This window comes from Corvus cornix, chromosome 4A (assembly GCF_000738735.6).
Source record: "Corvus cornix cornix isolate S_Up_H32 chromosome 4A, ASM73873v5, whole genome shotgun sequence".
Lineage (NCBI taxonomy): Eukaryota > Metazoa > Chordata > Aves > Passeriformes > Corvidae > Corvus > Corvus cornix.
The window spans coordinates 7,172,597-7,199,805 of record NC_047058.1 but is presented as its reverse complement, the minus strand read 5'-3'; the positions used below and the strand labels follow the sequence as shown (position 1 = coordinate 7,199,805).

The following is a 27,209-nucleotide window of genomic DNA, read 5'->3' as shown; positions in this document are numbered from 1 at the left end:
TCTACAAAGGTTTCTTACTTTGTACATTTATAAAAATATGCGAGAAACGGAGAATTTGAGGATCTCTGAACAGAATCTATATATATATATATCACTATTTATGTAACCTATAGATAGTGATATATCTAAGAATCTCCACCCACATTTCCAATTCTTGAAGTCTTACAGCACTTTCATAGTAAGAGCAGCTAAATTCTTGGCATTTTGGGATTACAGAAACTCCTCACTAGTAATTTAAATGTGTTTGACATTTCTGGAGTGCACAGTTAAAGAGAAAGGGAAGAAAATATAAATTCAGAACTACAGGTCCATAAAAATCCTTCCCATTTTTTAAAGGTTAAGGTCTGACTGCACCTCAGTGCAAGGCTGTGCTTGGAAAACACATCAAACTCTGTGGTTCCTGTAGCACAGGTGTAACAAATTCGCTTCCAAATGCATTTAAATATGGAATTTCTCCCTGTACATTATCTCTAATTAAAGGCTGTCCCTGCTATACAGCCTTTACACCAGAACTCTATTTTCTGTCTCTTGGCAGCAGGTGGCTTCCTTCCTCCTGTGTAAAAATTCAAGAGCTTGGTCCTACAAGACACCACAGATTTAAACAAATGGTCTTTCTGAATGAATAAAATTTACTTTAACCAGCAAATAAAAAAATATTTGAATACATTATTAATAATAGGGTAAAAAAGGAACAGAGAAAATATGAAATCTTTCAGTTTGTCTCTTAGAGAGAAGTCAGCTGTCAGGTATTGTGTCATCACAACAAAAACCACCAGAAGTGGGCAATCACCGAAATAAAGAGCTGTACTCTTCTTTTTCTGTATTGTCCATCCTTACTTATACTAAAATTTGTGCTGTATTATCTAAACTACGCTACTCTGAATCCAATGGCAAAACAATTTTTGGAAGCTCAGCTGGAGAGATGAACTTGCCATAAATTATTTTCAAAGGTACTGCTTGGCTTTTTAAACATTTGTTTCAATGGCATTTATTTTTTCCCCAAAGCAATGTCAACTATTGCCTTACATAACTTTTATTTAATTTAAAATCAATAAAACGTTACTCATACAACCTTGGCATTCAAAAATGACATTTCTCCTTTGTTTTTACAGTACACACAGCAAACAAAAATCAATGCTTTATCTCTCCACACTTGGATAAAAAGGATAATAAAGCAGCAGGCTCACAGTGCTGTATGATATTGATTATGGAGTCTCTCAAGATAAATTACTAAGATTTAAAGATTATTCTTGGTAAGTCAGCACTACATATTTTTTATCAGTTTTCACAAGACTTTGAGAGAATATGGGCATCAGTACATGAGCTAAAATACATTACACTGGGTGTAATTCTTTGAAAATCTCTTCAATGAAAAATGTACCCAAGGAGCACATTTAAAAGTGAACTTGTTCCATATTTTTTTCTGTAGGGGAAAATGGTGCAAGTTTTCTGATCAAATTCATTGATGACACTCCAACACTTGTTCAATACATGGAGAGACATGGAACAGATTAGCATTTGCCTGCAGTTTTTAGCAAAAGAGAAATTTAGGACAAGAGAAAAGTTACTCTGTAGGCATTACTTAATTTTTAGCAAAAACTAGCTTTTCAAGATAAGCCTTTTTGGCGAATATTATAGTACAGGCCAGATCTATCTTAGTATTACCTATAAAGTATGTTTTGAAGAGAAATTTAAGATAAGAAATTTTTATGTGCCAGCTTAAAGGACAACCTTTTTTATGTCATTTTGAAAGGATTGCTTTAAGAGTTTTTTCAATTTGAGGTTAATTCCGAGATGAATGTAGCTCACTTATCAGCTTTATTTTGCCAGTAAAACTCTAATAAATCATTAGCTGCCACTGAAACCTGCACAAAACCCCCTGAATCTTAACTGTTCTAACTGAAAAGTTATTAAACCTTTGACCCAGAGGAAAATGGGACTAAACAGAAAAAGGTTTTAGCAGGCTGGAAGGGGTATATTGCTGAATATTATTCTGTAAAATAAATGAAAACTGCTATCAAACAGTCTCACTAAAATTCACCTTGGTGTGTTCTCTGGTCTCCTACAGTTCTAATGACCTACGAACACCAGGGAATAAAATACATAACATTCTCAGCTCACTAAACCCCCCAAAGCCTAGCTCTAACTCTCCAGAATTGTTACTTCTTAGCTTTGCAATTATCCTGCAGGAAATATTTCTGTAATTTCAAGGAGACTTTTGATTTCTGGAGAAATTTTCTGGTGGGATTTTTGAAATAATGATGTTTAGAGACTGGGAAATGTCCTGCAATGCCAAGTCCCATGCAGTGGCAGTGGGCAGGCATGACAGAGGTGTTGTTCAGCAGCAGAAAGTGGAGGCCTCAGGAAATGGTCCCTGGCAAAGTTGATGTTTAATGTGGATGGTGAAGGAAATTCAACGGAAAACATTTATCAGAAGCTTCCGTGCAGAGAGGAGATAAGGTTGTAGGGAAAAATGCAAATATTACTCAGCAGGCCAAGGGCAAAGGAAATAGGAAATGGGCTAGAGAGTTCTCTGAAATAATCTGTCACTGAAATGTGAGGAAACAGACTCGTGTCCTGCCTATCCTTCTATTTTAAAGCCTTCCACAAGTCAAGATCCTTTTGCAGCATTGTGCCATTATCTGAAAGTTGGCTACTTCCAATTTGAACTCCTTGAAGGTAGGATAAAAAGCTTAATTTGGGTCTTATCTTGACACTTCATTTGCATGTTTATTATTTGAGCCTTTGGAGTAACTCATAGGAAAGTCGTGAGCTTATCACGGAAACAATACATCTCAGAAATGCTGTAACCACTGACTTTGGGGCTTTTTACAGCTTGCACAGAAATGCTGAGGGTTCAGCCAAAATCTTTTAGGAATCTCAGAGGGACAGAGCACACCTCTGGGAGGGGTGTCACCTCTGAGCCTGCTGGGGCTGGGACAAGGGGTGGAGCAGAGCTTTTGGGATCTGATGCAAGGAGGAAACCTCCTCCTCATCTGCAACACTGAACCTGAACAGGGATAGAAAAAGATAGTGCTCCGAACTCTTCATTTTTAACCTCGAAATACTCGACTATACAGGCACTAAATCTCAAGAATGCCTTCATTACAGGTAATGAAGATGCTTTTATGAATGAAGACAAAATAGATGCTTATTAAAGTTTGATTATCGATGTTTTTATGATAATAACATTGCTCAAATGAACAGAACAGTAAGTCCTTACACAGAGGGATACACTAACAATCCTTCCTTCAGCCATATCTTGTATTCTCCACATTGATTAGAAAAACCCCTAACAACTTTCTCAAAGGTGAAAAAACTGATCTTAGAAATCATAACTGCTGCAATGAATGCTGCATTATCTTTTGAATTCCAGTTTCCTTGAGTTCTTATTCAATAAAATATTACTGAAATTGTAGTAATTCCCTAGGTTTGACAGATGCTTTCCAGGCTTATCTGAAAACACAGCAGGAAAGAGAGAGAAGTGCATTTTATGGAATATTCCCAGTGTTTAATTCCAGATACCAGTAATATGAAACAATACTCTCTAGGTGCTTCAGCAGGAAAGAGAGGCCCCTCCAGAGGGTGATTTAGGACAACCAAATTAGAGCTGTTGCTGTGAATGGCACTCGGAAGGCTCATGAAGCCAGGCAAAGTGAATCCTACAACGGATGGTATCAGGAGGATATAAAAGAAATGCAAGCCAGGAGAAGAAACAAAGGAGGAAAAGAATCAGTATGATTGCAATCTTGCACTCAACTGGGTGCTTGTCTTTGTCTGTCTGCTCTCCTGCCTCCATTGTTCACCCTCCGTATCTTTTCCTTCGCACCACTTTCTGTTTTAAACTACAGTACCATGTGTTCCTCACCACTTCCTAATTTATAATCCAGATAAATAAATGACTTCATCAAAAAGGATTCAACCAGACAGTGTACTCACATGGCTCAGTGCTTACAACATTTCTGAAGCAGGCTTTAGTTTATTGTAAATGAGCAGAGGAAGTGGATCTTACAAAGCGTCTCCTCAGTGAGGAAAAAACAGGTTAAAGGTATCTCATTCATAAAGCTTGATAACAAGAAGAATGGCAAAATGGCTGTGGCTGAGGCAGAGAAATTTGACAGTAAAATAATGCAAATGCAACAGAAATGAAGAGCAGGGCGCAAATGCAGAAGGAATTTCAACTTGGATTGGCTGAAAGAGAAAAGAACAAAGAAATGACAGATTAGTCGGGAGATGTGATCACATCAGAAGGTGTTAAAGATATTCTCAGGTATGCTCAGTGATAGAGATATTCTCGGCTTTGTTTTTATTTCTGTAATTCATTGTGCTTCCCTTTGCAACACTGCGGGGGCTGGGAGGAGTTCCAGCTGCGTGTGGCTGGAGCTCTGGGCACTCAGAGATCCTGCCTGGAGCAGAGGCTCCACGCTGGGCTGGGCACTCTTGGCTCTGGGACACACATCCCGAGGCAGCTCAGGAGCAGAGCTGAGAGCCCCCAGCCCTGACCCTGCCTGCTGCACACACTGGGGCTGCCCAGAGCACTGCAGTGGCTGCTTTTCCAGGTTCTTTTCCTTTGGAAGGAAAGCTGAGTGCACAATGGAGCGGGGCACCTCACAGTCCCCTCCTGGGACGAAGCAGGATGCAGACACAAGACTGGAGAGCAGCATGGGGAGACACCGCCTCAAGGGCTGCTCTGAAGCTCAGATTCAGCAAGTGATGCCAACACGTGTCACAGCTCTGTTGTGAATGAAAAGGATGAATGAAAAGGATGCTGAAGTAATTTTTATACTGCACTTTTGATTTTTATTGGATAAGTCAAGTGGCTTGGCAGTGAAGAAGGAGTTAAAATAGGCAGAAGCTGTATACATGAAGAAAATAATCCAGTTACTTCCGAGATTCATGACTTTTCTATATAATTAGATAGTTCTACCCTTTTTTTAAGCACTGGCTACGTTAAAGCTCTGTAGGTAGTGATGACAGCTGACTGAACATATGCCTGCATGAAGTGAGAGATCAGATCCAGTGAGATTTCTTTAGGAGAGTTCATTTCAGAAACCTCCACCACCTTGCTGGCAGCATCAATAAAAAGCACTGCTCTTGCCTAATTTGCTTATGCAGTAGACCTGATCCCCACTGGAGAACATTTGGAGAATAAGTTTGGGAATATCACAGGGAGGAAGAAGTTTGCAATCCTCTTGCTCTTCCTATGAATATTGCATGGATATTCAGAAGATTTAGATTCGATTGTAGAACAACCTGTCTGGTTATTTTAATTTTTTTTAAAGTAGTTCATGATTTCTACTATTAAGTGTTGGTAGACATATTGTGCCGTCTACTGAAAACCAGCCAATATATTTATTGCTTTTTAATCCTAGGATCAAGAGGTTTAACTGTTTTTGTTAAAATCAAAACAATTTCAGACTGCAACAAGAACGTGTTGCCTTCCCTCACACTGTCAAAAACTTACCAAGGAAAAAATACCCCCCAGAAAACTCTGCATAGAGCAAGATAATGCATCATTTTAAGTATGATTTTTTCAAACCATGTCTAATAAATATTCTGAACTCACAGGACCATACTCTGGGGCAGGAAAACAAGAACTAATGACTCTTGAGGAATCGACCATTTTCCATTTGGAAACTGCTTCTTAACACAGCTACAGCCACGCAAAGCAAGGTTCCTTAACACTCTGTCTCTTCTGATGAGACATAATTGATATCAGGCTATATGGGACACTCTGTAAATACAGAGGATAAAAACACTGTAAAAACAGAAGATAAAATAGGCAGTGATGCCAGGATGTGTGAAACAGCTGAATCCACAGATGTCCTTTTTAGAGAGCAAAAACCAACTTACTGTGGGGCACAGAAAAGGTGAGTCATCCTTATCTAATACATACATGTATGAGAATATATAGCTATTATGAAATTATTATAAATATATAAGCTATTAAAAAATGGTTGCGGTACCACTTGGCCACAGAACATGCCTGGATAAAATAATCCTTATGGCCACTACGTGTTCAGCGCCAGTGCTCAAAAGTTTGATGGGATGACTCTTCGAGTCAACCAGATAAGGCAGAATTTAATTGCTTGACTACAACATCAAAAATAAAACTGCATAATTTGAAGTGTGCAGCACTTGAATGTTTTGCTCAGAAAAGGAGCAGGACTCTCTGCTTCTGTTTCACTTAAGAAATGTGAAGTCTTTACATAAAACCTTGTTTACTACGTTGGATAATTAGCTTGTCAAATATTAAGACAGTGTCAGTTCTGTTCCATTAGCTAGCTGAAGATACCATAAATTACATGGAAAATGTCCAAGGAATAATAATATCAAGGAACACCATCCCCTGGAGGAGTTTTGGTGGTGGTTTTTTTCCTCTCTCTCACTGTATATCCTTTGCAGAGAATTTCTAGACAGAAAGGTCCCCAAATTTAGCCCACAGACTGGGGTGTAAATACCCAGAAGGGGAGATCAGCTCCATCAAAGTCTGCATGTCATATTCTATTTACAACCAGATCCAAGTGTGTGAGGGTTGTTATAACATGATGCAGACGAGGCTCACTGAGCAAGGTCAATGGGATGGAAGAGCTGGCATCCCTCTCCCTTCCCCTCCCACAGCACATGGACACACATCTGCCAGAGCAGCAGAGTCTGGCTGTTGTTCCCTGTATGCAAATGCAGCTTACCACCTTCTCTCAAACACTCTGGAGTGTTCTCCACAAATAACTGCACTATAAATAACCTGCAAAAATATGCACCAGGAAAAAAGGCAGGATCTCAAGGCAGCTGTCTGCTTGGTTCTGGTGAAACTCTAGGAATTCTCAAATAGCAGGCTTACTCTCTGAACTGAGGAGTGGGATGGTTTTACTCTGTAACTCCATCTAAAGATGGCTGGATTGATACAAATAAAATCAGTAAACAAAGCATTATTAAAGGTTACAGCATTTTTAAGGCTCTTTGCAAATTTTACTGTGAAAAAATACCAATACTCATAAGCGAGTGGATTCAAAATCACTGAGAAAGGGATAAATTGCATTAACTGCAGCAGCTCTGTGAGTCCTTTTGGAGCAAACCTTTTGGATTTCGGGGTAAACCTGGATTGTCACAGTCTGCTTCATGGATCTTTGCAATTACAAGTGTAACAATTTAGAATCACAGAATAATTCAGGCTGGGGACATCCTCTGGAAGCCTCAGCCCATCTAGTCCAACCTTCTTGTTGGAGGCAGGGTCAACTATGAAATAGCTGAGAGTTAAAATTAAATTTTAATAAAATAAGATCTACGAAGATTTATAACAGCAGAAACAATTTACTCCAATAAATACTTCCATATCAGATTTTCAATTAATAACATTTAATAATCATTGGCACACATTTACCAAAATTAGGGACAAGAATGTTTTCTCTAAAAAGATTGAAGGTTTTTTTTCCCATTTTTTCATACTTTCCCCAGTATCAGAACTGGGAACCAGTAGCCTACCTGGCTTGCAGTCTTTTAGAGGAAAACAGTGTGGGATCACATGAGGAATGGAGAATTTTATCTGCTCATGACTGATCCAGACACTTATCCACAGAGTCTGGTCTAGCAATAATGGAGAAAATAGCTCGAAAATATCACACTTTGGATGTGGCCTGAAAAGACTGATAGAAGTTTCTAGCAGAGGGAAATGTTCTCCCTGTTCTTTGAACTACCTCAGGCCATGCTTTTGGGGGAGCAAAACAGTTTGTGACTCCCACAGACAACCTGGCCCCACGAGTATTTGGTGTGGCTTTGCTGTCTGACAGGGTGAGGTACAAAGGAATGCCAACGCCTCCCAAACCCAGAAAAATCCAAAGAGAAAAGCAAACTGCAACGCAGATACTGTTTCAGCTTTTAGTTTGAGGGGTTTAAGGATCTTAACTTTATAAAGATGTTTTTAAAAAAAATTGAATACTAAAAACTGTAATTGTAATTCCAATACTCTCTTTCTGTTCCAGTTTTTGCTTTTTTCCCCTGTGCCTACTGTTCATGCTGTCAACACTTGTCTGGTTCATTTTGGTGTCTGAGAACTCTTAGAATTACAAAATAAACGTACTGTATCAAAAATCTTGAGACATGAAGACTTGTACAACAGCTTGTATTACACTACATCAAAATGGGAAAGAATATATGACACCGTTATCAGCTTGTGAGAGTGGATATCACACACAGAAAGGCTCTAGAGATCCCAGGAGAGGACTGAAGCTACTCCTGTAATCCAGCAAGCAACATGTGTGCTGTAGGTGGGGAAGCAGGGAGCAGTGATAGGCAGAGATAATGGTGTAGAGCAGAGCAGATAATCCAGAGCAGATAAGTAATTTGTGGTGGCTGTAAGCACTTTTGCACCTGTGAGGAGAAACTGTGCAAGTAATTTGAAATATGATTAGATCCTGTTCTGATTTCCATTCTTGTTTTGGAAGGCACAATGAAAAAGAACCTTTAAAAAAAATTAGAAGTTTTTCCATATGTCACTTTTGAATGTTGGCTTGGTCCTTCTGTCCAAAATGCTTTTTCAGGTTTTGTACACATCCGTTCAGTGGGGCTTGGGTTAAACATGTTCCAGCGCCTCGTGGGGTGAAATTTGTAAGGATGCATCTATTTATTTCCTTTGCCCTAACTGGTTAGACTATTTCCTTTTTCTCAGAGTCCCACTAACTGCTCTTCATTCAGACTTTGCACAAGCTCTTTCCACTCCACTGGCTCAGAACCTTGTCATCCCAAATCCCTCAGGACATCACTTCCCCGAGCACGCCTGGCTGTAGTGCTGTCACACCTTTCAATTTACTGCCTTTCTCTGTTTTCCTGCCTCATTCTCTCTATGGGTCCTGCAAAATTCTTCCTCCTTCCTGGCTGCTCCTCAGTGTGGATGAGCAGCTTGCAGAGGAGTAGAGCCAGGACAGAAACCCCACATTTTCTGCACCTTTGACAGTTTTACAAACCCCTGGCCATAGTAATGCATTTGGTGTGGGTGAAGTGAATGTGGAGTGATTGGCAATGAGCTGTGAGCTGTGACAGTCTTGGGAGGAAGAAACACTGTAAAGTTGAACAGAAGTAGAAAAGACATAAGAGGTAGTTCTTGCATAACCCTAGAGTACTTCTGGAGGCTTTTTTTGAAACATGATTTCAGTAAATTTTTCAGTAAATTCTCTTTGCTGACAGCAATATTTTTATCGTTTGGAGCACAGCATTTATTATTCATCTTTTACTCAGTTATTCGGAGTTAGTTATTATTATTATGACTTATTCTAAGTTATTCATATTTGAGTGTTTATTCATCTTGTATGGATTAGAGTCTTTTGCTAAGTGTTAATTAAGAATTTGAATATATCTCTTAGTTTCTGAAGCAGATATCCAGTACAAAACCTCTACTAAAGAAAGGAAAATCTGCCTGGTTTTAAAGAATAGCAGATCAAAGCTGCCTGAGAAAAGGAATGGTGTCTTGGAAGAGAACTAGGATTGCTTTCCAAAGGGCAGTCTTAATCCTTTCATATAATATTCATACATGGAAGTAAACTCAAGTCATGCTTCAAATAACTTATTTCAGAAATTAAGTCTTGAAGTCTAACTTGAGTATTTGCCTAAAAATAGTAAACACGTGACCACAAAAAGCTTAAAGCTGAATTCCTTTAAATCCGAATGCATTTTGGAGTATTATTTGAGAAGGTCAGGAAAAAAGGCCATGAAAATGAATTCAGTATTGCTGATATAGTTTGATGACAGATACTTTTTAATACACCAACTTCAAATAATTTTTGAACATGACTTTAATGCACTAGAAAAGCTGTGCACAAGTTGAGATCTCTGACTATACAAAGGACAGAAGCTCATTTCTTTGGTGACAAACATCTTCAAGACTTACACAGAAGGACAGAACTGGACAGAAATGGTAAAACTGGAAAACATGGGAAATAAAACTATCTCTCCATTTCCATTTCTAGTAACATAAAATCTCCTCCTAGTTGAGGGATCGAATACGTAAGACATGCCATGATGTAACCTGCTTAAGCCAGTAAGTGTTTTAACAGCAGGTTAGGAACAGTTATCCCCGATCCTGGATACCTATTCTCATCCTAAAACTGTTTTGTTAAGCCATTAGCTCTGTACATTCAAAGTCAGACAAAAGTTACAGCAATTGGAAAATGATAAAAATATAGCTGAGTTTCCTTATTCACTAAAAGAAGTAGAAGGAATCTATTTTATATGAAATTTACTTCCTTGTTATAATTTAGTGTTTGGAAACATCTTCATAAAGAAGATTTAAGTCCTGTATTGCTTAAATAGACACTGAAAATGATTTTGCTGGTATCCGTTACTGAATTGCTGAAAGAGAATTAACTTCCAAGAGGAATCAAACAGTTGGAGGCCTTATGTGAAAATCTAAGAAATAAGAAGTCAGTCATTCAAGGAACCATTTTCTCTCCATGTAAACATCTCAGTGATGCTTCTTTCAAATCTATTTTGTTTGAAGAAGTATTTCCTAGATAAGAAATAATTACTTGTCTTTCATCTGTTTGGTTCATCTGCTCTTTCAGTTAATTTCTCCATCATTTTAATTGACTGCCAGTACTCTTCCTGCTGAGGGAAGAATTAAGTCACAATAGATTTGTTAATGTTATAACTATATTTTAAGAGGTACCAATAGGTTTGTTATGAGTATTATGCTGTAACAGGAAAAGGGAGAGCTTATGTTTAAAGGGCTTGGAAAACTGATTGTTTAGAAACAAAAAATTTAATGTCCTCACGACACACAAAGCAGACCCAGGAAACAGCATTTGTGAAACCATTACTGGGTGTCCCATGGTTCCCCTCATCCCATCCCTGCCCCGCTCAGAGGGTTCATTACCATCACTCAGAATTAATGCCTCAGCTCACAGCACACAGTGTGCTGCACACGAGGCTCTGGGAGCAGCTCGTGGCTGAGATAACAAATCCAGCCCTTCAGCTGCTCCTGTTTGCGGTGCAAACGCGGCCCAGCTGTGCCTCACCTTGGCACAACAGCAGTCTGAACCTCATCGTGTCCCTTGGGGAGCTTTTTCCCCAAAACATGCTCCTGCCTGTGTGTAGCTGGCAGGGTTTCTGTACCTCCCCCAGCCCGGGCTGCTTTGGAAGCCAGGCAGATGCGTGGCCCTGTTCAGCAGCTCGAGGTGCTCTGTGCTTCTTACAGCCATTGCTGCCCCAGCTCCTTCTCCCCAAAGGCTCCACACCATCTTCCTGACCACTTGCTTGGGAGAATTTTCTCCTTCCTCCAATTTTTTTCTAAGCAGCTTCGTGGAGTTGTTTCTGAACTGATGGCACTGATCTGTAATAGAGACGCTTCAAACAAGTTTCATTGGACAGACTTTGCACCAAAATCTTACACAACAGCCTCACCACTGTGTTGGAACAAAGCACAAACCCGGCAACAACTACTCTGCAACCTATTGTGCACTATTCACCTTTGATCTTGGAATAGCTCCCTCACTGTTTTTAATTTCATGGGCTAAGTAAATGCCAGCCCATATGCCCACGAGATTTATGCCCAGAGAGACCCCCAGTGTTGGAATAAAAACTATTTATCAGAGAGCAAAAAACCTGTTCCCTGGACCATGTTTTTGTCACCTATTCATTTTGGGACAAAAAAATTCCGAAAACTCTGTGTCTGGTGAATGGGAAAGGGCATGAAAAGTTCAATAATGAGTCCTGTGAGCACAGGGCTGCTTCAGGAATGGGAATAGGTTCTGATTGGAAATTTTAAGTATTTCTTGAACAAGGTCCATACAAAAATTTTCCATTTGAAAATACCAGTCTCTCAAGCCACAAGCAACAAACCCTATTCCCTTCTAAGGAATCTAATGACAACAGTAACCACAATTATCATCCTGCAGCCGGCTGAAATTGGATCTCTTTACACCACAGAACAGATAAATGGTTTGCAACAGCAGCATTAATTCTAACCCCCCTTCCTAATTTACATAAAGAAATTAATATTCTGAAAGAATAGTCTCTGGTGTATTGGTGGGAATATAATTAACAAAATCAAGACAGTATTTACATGAGTATTTGTTTTGATAAACAACAAAATGTGCCGAAGACAATTTTTGGGAATAAATTGGTATTTGTTTCTTTTATAGATGGCATGAGTTGGCCTAAAAGCTTGATTTTCATTCAGGATTTTAATTACAGCCATAGCAAAAAATGCTTGCAAATTCTGACAATAGTTGTCGAGTTTTTTAGTCTTTTTTTTTAGTCTTAATCACTCCTCCCTCACTGTGGAGAATATATTTTTAAAAGTATTTATTGCTTCAGCAGCAATTCACCCTGGAGTACAGGACATCCATCAGGAAGATCAATAAAATCTCAGCCCTAAGGGGTTTGGCCAAGGCTGACTAGCATATAAACCACAGATGATGCTCAAAACCTAAACTGAAAACCAAATGTAACTTTAAAAACTCTCAGGGTAAAAACACTGCCTCTAAAATCCTATCTGCTTTTAGCCCTGTGGGGGGACCAATGGGTTTCTATTCCTGAAAAGCAACAAAAGGCTCTCATTTTCTCAGACAAACCCACAGAAATGTGTCACAGCCATGACTCTTTTTGGGTGCTTTAAAGGTCTTTTTTTGGCTGGCATCTATAATGATAATAATTTTCATTACTGCTTGTTCTATATCAAAAACTGCTGAAGTTTAACAGTCTCTACTTAAAGTACATTCATAATTAATTTTCTAGCACTTGATACATTTTAACTGTGCTTACAGCACTAATCCTTGAACTCAGCTGAAAGGCATAAAAAATAACAGGATTTCTACTGTACTCCAAGCCATTCCATTTGCCATCCTTCTGTATCATTCTGGAACAATGGCTGGAACAATGATGCTATAACCACAAAATGAAGTATAAAGGCTGTTTCTGGAGTCAAGGAGGGAAGGATTTAAAAAAACCCAAAGAAATCTGTGATATTTCCTTTGCTGTTTTTCGTGGTCTTTTAAAGTTACATATGACTCATTTCTTGCTTTAATATCCATATTATTGAGGTTGTGCATAAACCCTTATACTCAATCTAATTATCTTTTTTTGCCAGAGTGTGCATTTATAAGGTGTACATGGTTCACACCCAGGGATTTCAGAACTACAAGGCCCATTTTTTTATACAAGAATTCAACATGTGTTTGGTTGGGTTTTTTTTGCTCTGCACAGAGAAATCTGGTGTGGGTTCCTCTTTTCACTCCATAAATTCAGTCTGAAATTAGATAGAAATGTAAGACTTGCTCATTTCCCTGTGTTCTCACACTCTTTTTTGTCTGTTTTATGCTGGCCTGCTCATGGTTCTTGTTGTATTTAAGTTTACAAAGCAGTGAGTGACTGCAGAGCAGGGTGAGCCACGGGGAGAGCAGCAGGCTGGGCACTGAGGGGACACCAGAGCTTTCTTCTCTCAGTGACCACAGTCAGATATCAGGAAATCCTGCAACAACAGAGCCAACACAGCTGAACATCCCCTGAGTTAATATTTTCTGGAGGGGGATAATTTTTACATTTTTATGGGGTTATGATCATAACCCAGGATCTCTCTCCTGGGCAGACACACACGACTCAGAGCCCATCATTCCACCAGAGCATGGTTTGACATTTCTCTGTATGGAACCTCGGGGGCCTTTTTATTGCCCAGTTGCTGAACTTTGCTGACTTTTTGTTCAAATCTACAATTCTTCACTGCCAGGGCCTGAGTGTGATAATCTGCTGCTCAGTCTCATCAGGAAATGTTAACAACTTGTAATTCAGGTCCTTTTCCCAGATGCTATAAATATGCTGGACAGCAAAGTTCCAACCTCCAAACCTTATATAACTACTAATAAATTCCCTCAAGGTTAAAGATGGGCTTGCACTCCTACCTCGTTTTGCACTTTAGCCAATTATTTTTCCTCTTATGTACCTTCCTTGTTGCATATCACAAGATATGCAGATGAGGAAATATCCTGGTGAAACACTTGCAAACAGGCAGCAGGAGCTGTAAACCCAGAGGTCCAATAATTATTGGTGCTTGTGTGCGTGCCCAATGTAAGGATAAAATGGGTAATCAATCAGAAACTGTGATGCATGACAGATGAGAGCAGATAAGAAAAGGGAAATGAAGAGTTGTAGCTTGGCTCCTCTGGTTATAGAGCAAAGATAAGACTTTCAATGCTGCTCATCAGTCACACCATAATTCCTGCCACCTCAGATGCAACATCAGATAAATGTATTTCCATAGCAAATCCTTTTTTGAATCAGATCCTGGTTTTGTTTTTTTTTTTTTTTTTAAAGCCTTCCTAGGCCTTTCCTTGAAAACTATTCTGGAAAGAACTGCCATATTTGAGCATATATTTTAATGACAGTTAATACTGACATCTAGATACTTTTTAGGACTACAAATAGAGGTGTTTTCAGTGCTGTGATGACACATATGAGACTAAAGGCTGTATTAATTCACTACCAAGTGGTTTTGGGAGCATCTTAGAACAGTCAAACCCATCTAGAATTGTTTTTTTTCCCCTGGGGTGTTCTAGAAAGTTGAGTTGTTCCCTTCCTAGGGAGACAACAGTCATTATTTCTTTTCCTCTTTGGCCCTTACTCTCTGTTGAAATTCCCATGAGCAGTCAACAGCAAGTTTCTTTCCTTTTAGACATTTCCTAAACCTCAATGTCAGCTTCCATTCAGACATTAATTTTGAAGAAATTGTTATCCTCTGCATTTTTACCCCAAATGATATTATTTGTATTTAAAACATATTTGTATGTCAAAACTCCAACAAGGAATCCCTGCTCTATAACGAGATCTTTTCTAAGATGTCAGTACTCATTAGTGCTTCAGTAAAGACACTGGTGCTGTTATCACAGTTTGAAGTGATAGTGCTTTTGCTAGAATTTGATTATTTAAAAAGTCTCCTTTGCTGATATTCTCTGTTTCTCTGTTAATGTTCTCTGGCTTGGAGGCATTCAAGGACACTTGCTCGAATCAAGTATCTAAATAAGAACAATATTCTCAGTTTGCCCCTTGACATTCATGTGAACAGGGTTAGGTTCCCATAGCTGAATTTGCAGGAAAAACTGATGGTTAGAGCTTTTGGCTTTAAGATGAAACCCTTCCTACGGAAATATAAAACCTGCTGCTTCTACTTTCAACCAGTATTTAATTCTTGTACCTTTCAGTCAGTTCCCACACCATCATGTGTGCAAATGAAATGCAGCTTACACATGTAATGGAATTAACATAAAACCCTCATCAAATAAAGAGTTGCCTTTAGTCAGGCTTCAGAAGAGAGCCCTTGCTAGAACTGCAAAGATAACAAGTCAAACGCTTGCTCTGAAGTGCTCGAGTTTTCACTCAAAGTGCTATTTTCTCACGTATCTGAAGCTCAGGCTTCTCTACCACATCCAAAGATGTCTGACACAGATCTACCCAAATCCTTCTCTAACACCATGAACCCCATTTACAATCTTTTCATTTTTATTTAAAACTTGTTCCTGAAGAAAAAAACCCCTGCCTTTCATCATGGCAGTTTTGCTGTGATTGTGATGTTTCCTTCACCATTCCTTACAGAAATTGGATAGCCTACAGGTGCATCATAATGAAAGCTCCGTGCAGTCTATCTCCAGGCTTTCCACCAAGGTGACACCAAAAGACTTTAAGTTGTTTAAAATTGTATTCCTTACTGAGCTCCAAGGTATGAAACAGTTCGTGTTTTGACAGCTTATTTAACAGCTTTTGCTGACTTCACAGGCAGTTTTATCCTTGGCCATGAAGCAAAGCAACCAGGGGCAGCCAGTTCCAGAAGGGAGGAAAGGGCTGAAATAATGAAATAAGAAATAGTAATGGTTCATACACTATAAGAAGAAAGGGAAAAAAGCTATTTTCTAATTCAAAAAATAAGTAATTTCAAATTTATGCTTTGCTTTCCTTTCTGCAACAGCTCTAATATTCACTGCCATTTGCTCCAAAGTCCTGTTATTCTAAGGCACATGCCATGGCTGTGTCACAATTTTCCTGTCTAATTAAACAGAAAAAGCTCTCTGAGTCATATCCAAGGAGCCACTGCAGTCCTGCTAACACACTCTCACACGTGTTGGAAAGGCTTTCACTCTAAAACAGCTTTTATCCATTTGCACGTGGCCAAACCACTCACACCCCTGTCTGCATTTCCTTTTAGAGGATTCCCCTTTAACCCTTCAATATTTCACATTGCCTCAAAGAGCAACCTCCAACATTTTCTTTCAGGGGAAGTTTTGTGTTCAGTACATGACTTAAACAGGATATTTAAGAGTTTGAAGGAAAAACAGAACAGGACTTGAGCAGGAAAAGTAGCCTAGAACTAAATTAATCCATAAATTCTGTTTCCACTGTACAGGAAACAGAATTAAAGAAAAAGTTATTGAAAGTTAGGGATAAACATGGAGCTATCTCCAGGAGAGAAGCAGTTCCGAGAACTCTGCGAAGGAGTTTCAGAAAGCGATAGTATATTAAGCCACAAAATATGAGACTTAAATGTTCATCCCTGCAATTACCCTTTATGAATCAAAATCTTTGCTCAAAACTCTTAACATCTATTTAATCAGGCAGTGTGTTTTGATTTTCTCTCTAGTAATATTTCAGAGTCTGAGAATTTTCCATAACCAGGACTTTCAAACTGGGTGGTTTTCAATCAGACCTGCAGGAAGGAAGAATCTGCTGCTCAGAACACACTGCTGTTGGTAGCTACAGTGCCCAAACCCAGTCTCATTAAAGATGAGACCGGAATGGGAAAAGCAGTATTTGTGCCTGCTTTGCTTACAAAACAGAGTGGTCAGAGCGTTCCCCCCGGTGTGAGGAGCTCCTTTGTGCTATTCTTAGCCTGATGGAGAGCCATCCTCCCAGGGAAGGGCTGGGTGTTACCATCATCAGATCCAAACTGCTCGGGGGTATCACTAACCCTCCTGTAGCTCAGGCAGTGACCAGTCAAGTGCATTAAATCCCAGAATATGCCGAGTTGGAAGGGACCCACAAGGATCATCGAGTCCAACTTGCAAGCAAGTGGCCCCTACAGGGATCAGCCCCACAACCTTGGTGTTCTCAGCACCAGTTCTGACCAACTGAGGCAATCTCAGGGCCCCTAGTGACAAAGGTGGCAGCAAGGCTTACAGAAGGACCTTCTCCATATCTTCCAGGTTTTAGGAAAAATTTCTTCACCAAAAGAATGCTTAAACATTGAACAGGCTGACCAGGACAGTGGTGGAGTCACCACTCTGGAGGTGTTAAAAAATGAGTAATGTGGCCCTTCACAATATGGTTTAGTGGGTATTGAAAGGTTGGACTCAATCTTGGAGGCCTTTTCCAACCTTATGATTGCTGTGATTCTAAATGTTCACTAACTGTACTTAAATTAGCAAAGCAGGATGGAACGGCACTTAGAAGGTGTTTACATGATGTAATATAATGATATTTCCATGCTGTATAATTGCAGAAAATTTATAACAGGTTAAATCATTTATCAATTTGAAAAGCATATGTTAACCTTTCTCAGCTAATCAATTCCTTCTAAAAATAAAAATAGATTTTTTTTAAACTAAGAATAAGTTTAAAGTTAACAAAAGGACTGAACCAAAATTCAACATCATGGCAGGTTTAGGCAAATGGCACAGAAAAAAAAGCATCTCAGAACCCAAAGCTCTACTTCAATTTGCATCTTTTGTGCAATTTCCACTTAAAAAGCTCAGTTCCACTGAACAGAGCCAAGACTTACTCATTAAGTACTGCCAGGTATGAGAAACTTGGGAAATAACTGAGACTCTTATGAAAGATTACAATGAAATAATGTGGGACAATTCACATTACTGAGCATCACTGCTCAAATCCCCCTGCTGTCATTGTCACACGCCACGCAAGGTTTATAATGAACTTGTATACAAACGTTAATTAGAAATTTCTTGGAAGTTTAAGAACAGGAAGGGTTTAGTGAGCTGTGACAAATGCTCTGCTAAGGCACGTGTCCTTTTTGTAGCATGACTGCCAGGATTTATTCTGGTGCAGCTACAGGAGGGTGCCTGATGTGGATCCAGTCTGGACCCTGCTCATGCACTAAAGGCTAAGTTCAGCTGTAACTTGAACAGGTACACACACTGATATCAGGCTGTAAATGTGGCTGACATGCCTTAAAAACATTTTATATAGTTACAAAATATCCATGCCAATCTGATAGGAAACACCTTTGGCAGTGCCCAGTTCTGTTTGCCATGAAAAGCTCATTTACAGGAAGCATCATCCACAGGACTAACAGAGTCACCTACAACAAACTGAGCTCAGTAACTTCCCTGTCACCACAGGGGAGGAGAGCTGAAATATGCTGGACATGCTCCAACAGCTCCATGCTGACTCAAACAGAGACTTATTCCTATTTTCTGAAGTTAAATACATTCTTCCAACTCAGATTTTCAAGCATGAACTGATCAATACCTTGTCAATACTTTGCACACTTCACACATTTTCGTATCAGCTGTCCATTTTAATGTTTGCCTTGCTAACATCGAATTTCTTTGCTGTGCAAGAGAAAGCCATTCCCTTGAGTAGTCCCATGAGTATTAATTACTCACCTCACTAATTTCAGTAGAGAGAGGAGTTGAATAACTGCCAGATCCCAGGTCTTGCCTACAATTAATTAAACCCGTGGAAAAGATGTTAAATGCTGCACTGGCTAAAGGTTCTCAGCAGCCACATCCAGGTGTGCTCACTGTGCCCGCTGCCATTGGTACAGCAAAGAGTCCAGGAGGCTTTTAAAAACAAAGATCAAAACCAATCAAAGACAGTACAAATCCCAACAGTTAATACATTCATGTCTTTTTCTCACCAAAATGTAGAGTTTAAGACACAGAGGTGAGAAGGAGTGTGGAAGCTGCTGTACCTGTGACCTCCTTGCAGCTGTGTACTGTGGGCCACAGGAACACGAAAGCTTTGCAGTTAACAACCGCCTACATTCTGTAAAAAAAAAAAAAATTCCTCCCCAAAACCCAAATAACAAAAACCCCCTCCTCACCCTCAAAAAAACCCCACTAACTAATATTTTTGAGGATATAAAGAAACTTATCATTTCAATTCTAATCACAAAATCACACACATTTAGAGATCACATCTACATTTGGGTGCAAAAATATTTAGGAAGAAAACAATGAAGACAAAGAAGAATAAAATAGAAGTCTAGTAAGTTTCAAAACATTGTGTGCCATAAGTTTTAGCACATTCTCTGATTTTTAGCTCATTTTCTCATACAGAAAAGCAGCATTTTGAGCCATTAAATTAACAGATCAATGGATGCATCATTACTGTCTAACAGGTTAATAGAATTACTGGCCAAACCAAAACCAATGGACTTCTGTATAGTGCATGGAGAGAAAAAAACCCCACTCTAATGGGTATGTCTGGGAAACTTTAAAATACCACTATATTTTTCCCTCTTTACATACTGTAGCTATCCCTTCACAGACACACTTAATTGACTGGAACAATTCTACTTGGCTTCAGTGACTTTATAATTTGTCATAACCATCTCACGAGCTGTTGAGGAGACAGACTCTTCCTCATACTGCCAAAACAATCCTATGAAATATGGTTTGGTTTAATTAAAGTATAATTAATGCCTTGAATTTTAATTATTTCTGCTGTGATTTGGAGATGAAAATATTCTTCTGCCAGAATAACACATTTAATAAGAAATGGACACATTTTGTATTAATTCCCACTCTATATCAACTTCAGGAATGAGTTCCTTTGATCGAACAGGCAGAACCTGGGAAAAAAAAAGTAACCCACAAACCTACAGTTTTCTGCCTGTCAGAATAGAGATGCAGTTGTTGAAAATGGAATTCATTCATTTTATGTGGCTTGCAAAAATAAAACTGAAATCTGTTTTCTGATGCTAAAGGCTATGGCAGATTTTTCCTTTTATCTAGAGATGTGACTTGGAAAAAATATTTCATGGTTAACAGGAAGGGAATGTTGAGTGACACATTGACATGAAAATATTTTTGCTAAATGTGCATGTGCTAAATTTTAATTCTGCTCTGGAGAGACTTGAGAAGAAAAAAATCCCTACTGAGATAAACACAGGGCACTTTCTCTTCAGAGCAGTGATTCCATGACAGGTTACGTGGAAAATAGGGTGGAAACATTTATTATACAAATTGTAAAGTGTACTGATAATTTGATTTTTGTCAAATATGACATGGTTAACATTTGATTTAGTACTGCTGACCAAAATTTAACAGGTGACAGAATACTGCAGCCAGGGGAAAAACAAACCTGGTTATTCAGCACTTACTACTTCACCATTAGGCACTCTTAGTTTATTCCTTTCTGAGCTTGTTAACTATTGCTCCTCTGGGAAAGAAAAACCCCACATATTTCAAACACAGAAACAGAATAAATTGCATAGCAAGTCATGGAAAATAAATAAATAAATAAAAATAATCTAAGATCTCTCAAAGGCACCACCAGTTTTCTTCTGGTGCAGAAAAACTTTCAACTTAATTTGCAGATTCATGGAGTTTGAGATGGTCAATCCTTTATAAGACCATAAGAGAGGGTTTTAGTTGCACTAGTTAATTCAGGGCTTTTTATTAGCTGAATTTCCTGACTCAAATGTGTTTTGTGTCTATGAAAATATGGTATTTCTATCAGTGGGAATGAATATGGAGTATATAAAGGATTTATAAGACAGTCTCCTTTGTACTAAATCAATGATCTAAAAAAAGATAAGCCACTGTTGTCACCATCTGCCTTTCTTTCTTCTCCTACCTTTGTTTCCATTTATACCTCCTTGGGATTCCTTCCCTTACTCCCAGAGGAGCTCTTAACAATCAAACCTAAAATGAATTCAAACAGCGACTCTAAACATTAATTCCCCCAGGTTGAGAATGAAATACCAAGAGATGCCAAAAAATCTTACACATTCAGAAAAACAGAGCTACAAACATATGCAGTAACATATGCCTTGAAATGAGCAGTACAGTTATTTTAAATATTGAAATGTTTTTAATTTTTGAAGACAGGAAAACAGCTGAACCAGGAGCAGCATCATTAAAAATCTGGCAGTCTAAGTTTTCAAACGTTAAAGATTAAAATGGCTTCCAAATGCATCAACTATAGACCTAACATAACCCAGCAGTAATTGACATTTACCCTGGATTACCTCCTGTCTTTAACAGGAATTTTTCTGATAAGTATTGAATAAATGTATGAATTGCCAAAATAATTGCAATATCCTTGGGCATTTGCTTTAAAACATTAATTTATTCAAATAATGGAATGCAAATGTTACACCAAGACACAATCCACCTGCCTCAGTGTGCAAGGGGAAAGTTTTCCTCAGATTCTCTCCTCTAAAAGCTGTTACTGCCCCTGAAAACCCTCCCTGTGTCAGACCCTCAGCAGGGAAACAGCAAAGCTCCATTTTGTTGCTCCAAAATGAGGAGCCAGGAGCTGCCTGGGTTTGACACAATGGGATGTGTCAAACTGTCCATGACCACAGGACTCAGCTCTGTGTTCCTGATCCCATGGAAAAGGGGGTGGCTTGTGGAGGACAGGATTTTGCTCACCCCCAAAGCAGAGGGAAAGCTCTTTCCTTGGCAATCACTGAGATGTCCTTTCCTTTCCATCTGTCCAGCTGTGACTCTCCCAGCCCAAACATCCCACGCTGTGCCCTGGGTATGGATCCAGAGCTACTGGAACTGCCACAGGATCTGAAATGGTGAATTTGAAAGGATAAAGCAGCAGATGGGGTTTATACTGTTCTTTACCACACATGCATCAAACTTCCTGTGAATTTGTCAGGCTTGTAGTGGCTCCCATGGGACAGCATGGGACAGAGACAAAAGGCCTCTCTCCTAAGAGAGGCTAAAGGAAGACAAGCTCACCACTGATTGTCGCTCTCCCTTAGATCCCCAGCTGCCCAATGGAGCAGGGAGGCTCCATAAATCCAGTCTCCTAACAAGCACAAACAAAAAATTCCTGTGGAATGGCTTGTAGCTGGAGGGTGAGCTATCCCAGCTAAGCAGCAAACAACCCATTGGAAAAATTGCGTTTAAAAAGGGAGGAAAAAATAACCAAGAAATGGCTGGTCTGAGCAGTGTGATTTATAACATGCCAGCCCTTGGCTTCTGTTTTGGCTGCTTTCTTTAGTGCAAGGAGCTTTCCTCGGTGAGCAGGAGGTGCCCTTGATGTTGGGAAGCAGCTCTGGCTGTGCTGCTGAGCCCCTCACTCCCGGGAATGCTGCAGGATGGAAGTGCTGTCCCTGGGAGCTCTGGCTCCCTGTGGTGGTGCCTGGCCAAATCCAGAGCACCTCGCAGGGGACTGGAGCTTTCAGCAGGCTCAAATCCTGCAGCTACAGAGGGGATTTGGCTCCTCTCCTCAGCTCTGAGCACAGCTGAGGTGTAGCTCTGTACCTTGGGGCTATATCAAGTTCTATTTTCATGGTATCTTCCAGAACACAATTGAAAAAAACAAAAACAACAAAACCTTTTCCCACCAGTTCCTTTTCCTGCAGAAGGATCTAAAACTAACTACATTAAACATATCTGGTCTTCAATAACTCAGAGGAAATATTGCAGTTTTTGAAAGTAGTGCTCATCACTAAGGTTTGTAGCCTCCGTGTAGTAGAAGTAAATTAAGAATGAACTTCAGGTGGAATTCACATTTCATTTGTTTAAAAGTGTTTAAAAATGTGAAATCCAATGAAATTTCCTCTCTCTTGCACTACTGTAATACCTTCACATCAAAAGTCAACGTTTTGTTAGAATTTCTGTTAAACAGCACCTGTAACCCAGCAGGAATTCTGCCAGTGATTCCTGTTTGGTTTCTCCTCTGCCCCAGTCTCAGCTACACAACACAACACTCCCTCAGCCTTAAGCTGTAAGCTCACAGTAGGCTTGAAAGATAAATTCCCAATACTACTCCTCCACCTACAGATAACCCACCAAGTTACTTTAAAATATGGAAATTTATATATATAAACACATACAAAACGATATATGTTATGTATAATGCATTAACACACACATTATATAATGTACATTATACATATTTCAGCTTGCTAGGAGTACAATAGAAAATTTTGTATCATGAGGGGTGTGGTATTTTGCTAAACAGCACCACTGTTAACTAGATTATGAGATAAATTACAAGAATTTGTGTAAATATGAAGCTAGCCTTGTTCATTTCATACTACCAAATGGAAAATAAATAATTCAACTAAAAGTAGGATTTTTTGCTTGTTGCCAGGAAGAAAATGTTATTGGAAGCTTCAGTGCTTGTGGCAAATGGTATCAGTCACCATTAATTTGACTAAAGCTGTCAGTTTTGCATTATTTGACAGGCACTTCTAGTTGGGGCTTATTTTCTGAGAACATTTTGACAAGTGTATCACAGTACAAGTATTCCTAAACACAATGAAGGGGTTTAGGAGGCAGTCCGAGTGATGCAGAGCAGAGAGGTGTTTTCACTTCTCAGAACTCTGAAGAGCAGAATGCCAAAACTGAGGTAAATATTGCCCAGGCAATAACAAACATACAAAAAGCTCTCCTCAAGTTTTGCACTGTGAGGATATGAGCACAAGTAATGTAATTCATTCTATGTTTCTAGAGGTTTTGTTTTTTTTTTTAGCAGCACTGTGCTTGTTTGTGAATAAAAAAGGAAGAATGAACAGATGATACTGAGGACTGTAGATATTAAAAATTGGCTGGACTGAGGATGCTTCACTGCAACCAGCTGGCAGATTTTACAAAGAGAACTCAGCAGAAGCAGTAAAGGGATGGCACATGTGACTCAGAACATCTTCCAGATTTTCTTGGCACCCCAAGAGCTGCCCCTTGGTGCTCTTGCTTAAGGACAGCCCTTCCCAGCCCCACCCAGATCACTACTCCGTGCAGGAGAAAGGAAGATGACAGGATCCTAAACTCCAAGGCTATTGCACAACAAAATGCAATAACCATCCTTCAGACTGAAAACTCCTGTGAGCCACCTCGTCTCACCAGAAAACATCCAATGGTTTAACCAGGAGGATGGAAATTCACTATCAAGATTGAGTGTGTTCATTTACCTCTAAAAGGAAAACTTGTCCCCTCCCTCTTTTTCCCAGATAGCTGCTGGTGTCCTCAAGTCCCAGCTATTTTTGGCAGGGCCTGCTGAACTGTTCCAGGACAGAACATATAATAGCCTCTAAGGTTGCCTTCAGCATTCAACTGTGGATGAACTGGCAGGAGGTTCAGTAACACAGCCTTAGATAATGGGTTGCCGTGGCAACATTCCTGCCTGCTGCCAAATTCTGGAGCTCAAGTTTAAAAGCTGATCTCAAACCAAGGTCCTTTTCCAAAAAATCTCTAAGCTCTTATTAAAAGAAGCAAACACACCACCATGTTCCTCTAAAAAAAAAAAAAAAAAAAAAAAAAAAAATCCATCCCACATGAAAGGAGGCAGTCCTTGCTCTGGCATTTACTCCCAGAGCTGTTACCCCAGCTCTTCTGACCTTGATATTGGCTTCTCTTATACTAAAATGCTACATTTCCACTATGAATTTGCCTGGCTTAAAATCAAGCATGCAATATTTATATACTTCTACTCAAGCACGTGGAAGATAAGAATGCCATTTCTGAGGCAAGCAGCAGAGTTTAAAAGGGAGTTCTGTTGCTGTGGGTTTTCAAAAGCACCTTTGGGCACTGCCCTGTGCCCCTGTGAACCTCAGCAGAACTCAAACCAGAAGTTTCCCAATAACTAATTTTTTTGCCCTGGAAGTTCTGAAAAAGCAGGAGAAAATAGTTGCCCTAATTTTATGAAATTTAGGGCACACTGAAAAAGCTCTAGACTTATCAAACAGGTTTTATTAATACAGAAGGTAATGCAGAAAGGAGTTAAATTTATAATGGAGCTCGGATGCCATTCACAAACTGCAGTGATGGCACAATTTTATCATTATATTCCAATTCTTAGAGCTTTTGAATTTGGGTTTCCAATTCCCAGCTCTAAGTTCTCAATACATTTAAACTACATTACAGTGAAAAAAACCTCAACAATCTGCATCAACTCAAACATCCTATCACACAGGGAGAGAATGCCAGGAAATACAGTATATAAAGGGGTTTTTCCAAGGAATGTAGAACTCTTTCCACTCAGTCTTCAAAAAGCATCCACACTTAGAACCAGCTAAAAATGAGAGATGGAGCTTAACAATCACTGACACTTCAGATAAGAAATATCCTCAGCATCTTCAAAAGCCTCTCAGTGATGGACATTTCCATGGATCTTTCACAGTGTTCACTGTCAAGCAAATGCAATAATCCCTATGTCAGATGGCAAGGCACCAGCAGACCAGAACTTCTCTGCACTGACTCTGCCTCGCACATCTCACTTTTCCACGCCTCAGTGAAGTGCCCGTGTCTCACCTTTGCACTGCTCAGCACTCAGCAAATCCTCCAACCCAGGCCAGCACCATGCCCTTGTTGTTATAAATTCAATTTAGTCACTACATGGGTGGTGAAATCCAAAGGACTAGGAGGAGATTGCCTTTAGCAATTTCATGTTAGAGTATATAAAGCTTTCCCCAAAAGTTTTAGATCACTGAGGTCTGTCTGCTGCAAAAGCGAAGTAATGGGACAAAAACCCCATCAAGCACATCAGGTCTGGCTGATTCATGCATAAATTAGAATTCAGATTGCCTGAAAAAGTATTTTAAACAAGTATCTTGGCAAAATACCGCATTCTAGGTGGTTCATTATACAAATAACATCAACTAAGGGCAGAATAATTGCTTTGTTTCATCTCTTTCTGCATTAAGTGCGTGCATTATTATTGTATGTACTCTCCTAAAACAAACAACCTCCTTCACTGGCTATTAAAAAGTCTTTTAAACCACTTGAATCACAAACCTCCCCGGTTCTCAGCTGTGCTTGGCTTTACACAGGGGTCTTGTTTGTACTTCCTATAATTCTATGTCTGCACATCTGCAAATGTGCTTATTGTGAGCAGATTATAGCAGCACACCGGGATCCCTGGAGCAGAGTTCAAGGATAACGTTCCTCACGCACAAGCAACACAACAGAGGGCTTTTAAAGACACATTGTTTGCAGTGATTTGAAGAAATGAACCTGTCTTTAAAACCTCTGTCAAAGCTTTAGGCTCTCCTAACTCCCAGTGCTCGCAGGTTTCAATGGTTACTGGAAGACTTTGGGCGTGTAAGAACTTTGTGGATTTAGAGCAGGGAGGAAATTTGTCTTTGGGACATTTGGCTCTGCCACCCATGGCTTCCCTTCTCCATCCCTCCTCCTTCTCCCATCTGTGGTGGGTTTTCAGGACCTTGAGGGAAGAGTTTGTGTCTGGTTTTGTCCCGGGATGCTCAGAACCAGTGAAGTTTTAAGAGCAGATTAACAGAGCAAAGTAAAACATTCTGGCCTCTCCTTTCACAGCATCTCTTAACTCCTCTTGAGAAAGTTTTATATTGAAAAACACCACATTAAAACAAGAATCCCAAGTGCGAGTGGAGTCTGTCCTGGTTTAGCAGAATGGAAATATTCAGCAAAACTGGGGAAGTTATGCCAAATTTTCCAAAGATAGTGGGATTTAGGCTTGAGTGTTTTAGGAAATTGGGTAACTGGCTCTTTTCCTGGTCTCTGTGGAGGTTTAGGTTGGATATCAGGGAAAGGTTCTTTCCCCAGAGGGTGCTGGGGTACTGACCAGGCTCCCCAGTGAATGGGTGTGGCCCCAAACCGCCAGAGCTCCAGAAACATTTGGATAACAGGGGACAGGGGATAATTGTTGGGGTGTCTGTGCAGGGCCAGGAGTAGGACTGGATGATCCTTGTGGGTCCCTTCCAATTTAGGATATTCTATGGTTCTATGAAAAACTCCTAGAAAATAATCTAGAGTTCAAGAAAAAAGTGCCTGCAGTGAAATTTAAGAAACTAATTCCAGAAAAGAGATCAGTAGAAATTTTAGCAGTTTCATTCTCAGATTTAGGATCCAAAAACTCCCCATCCTATCCCATAACAGAACTAAAACTGTGGCAGTTTGGAGAATTCCCCCATGATTGATGCAATCAGCTGCCAAAGTCTCACTGATAAGGTATAGCAATCATATATATATATTTAAAATACACATAAATTATACACAGTGCAAGTGCTGCAGAGTGGGATGTTTGCAAAAGGAAACGAGTATCTTCCAACTTTG

General features: G+C 39.6%; 1 protein-coding gene across 1 annotated transcript in view; it reads left to right on the top strand.

Moving 5' to 3' along the window:
• The first annotated feature begins 2,630 nt into the window (after positions 1-2,630).
• Positions 2,631-27,209, top strand: part of KLHL4 (kelch like family member 4) — a 76,705-nt gene continuing 52,126 nt past the window's right edge. Inside the window, exon 1 of the mRNA XM_039572085.1 lies at positions 2,631-2,679. The gene's annotated coding sequence lies outside the window, so the exon portion shown is untranslated. The remainder of the gene's footprint in view (positions 2,680-27,209) is intronic.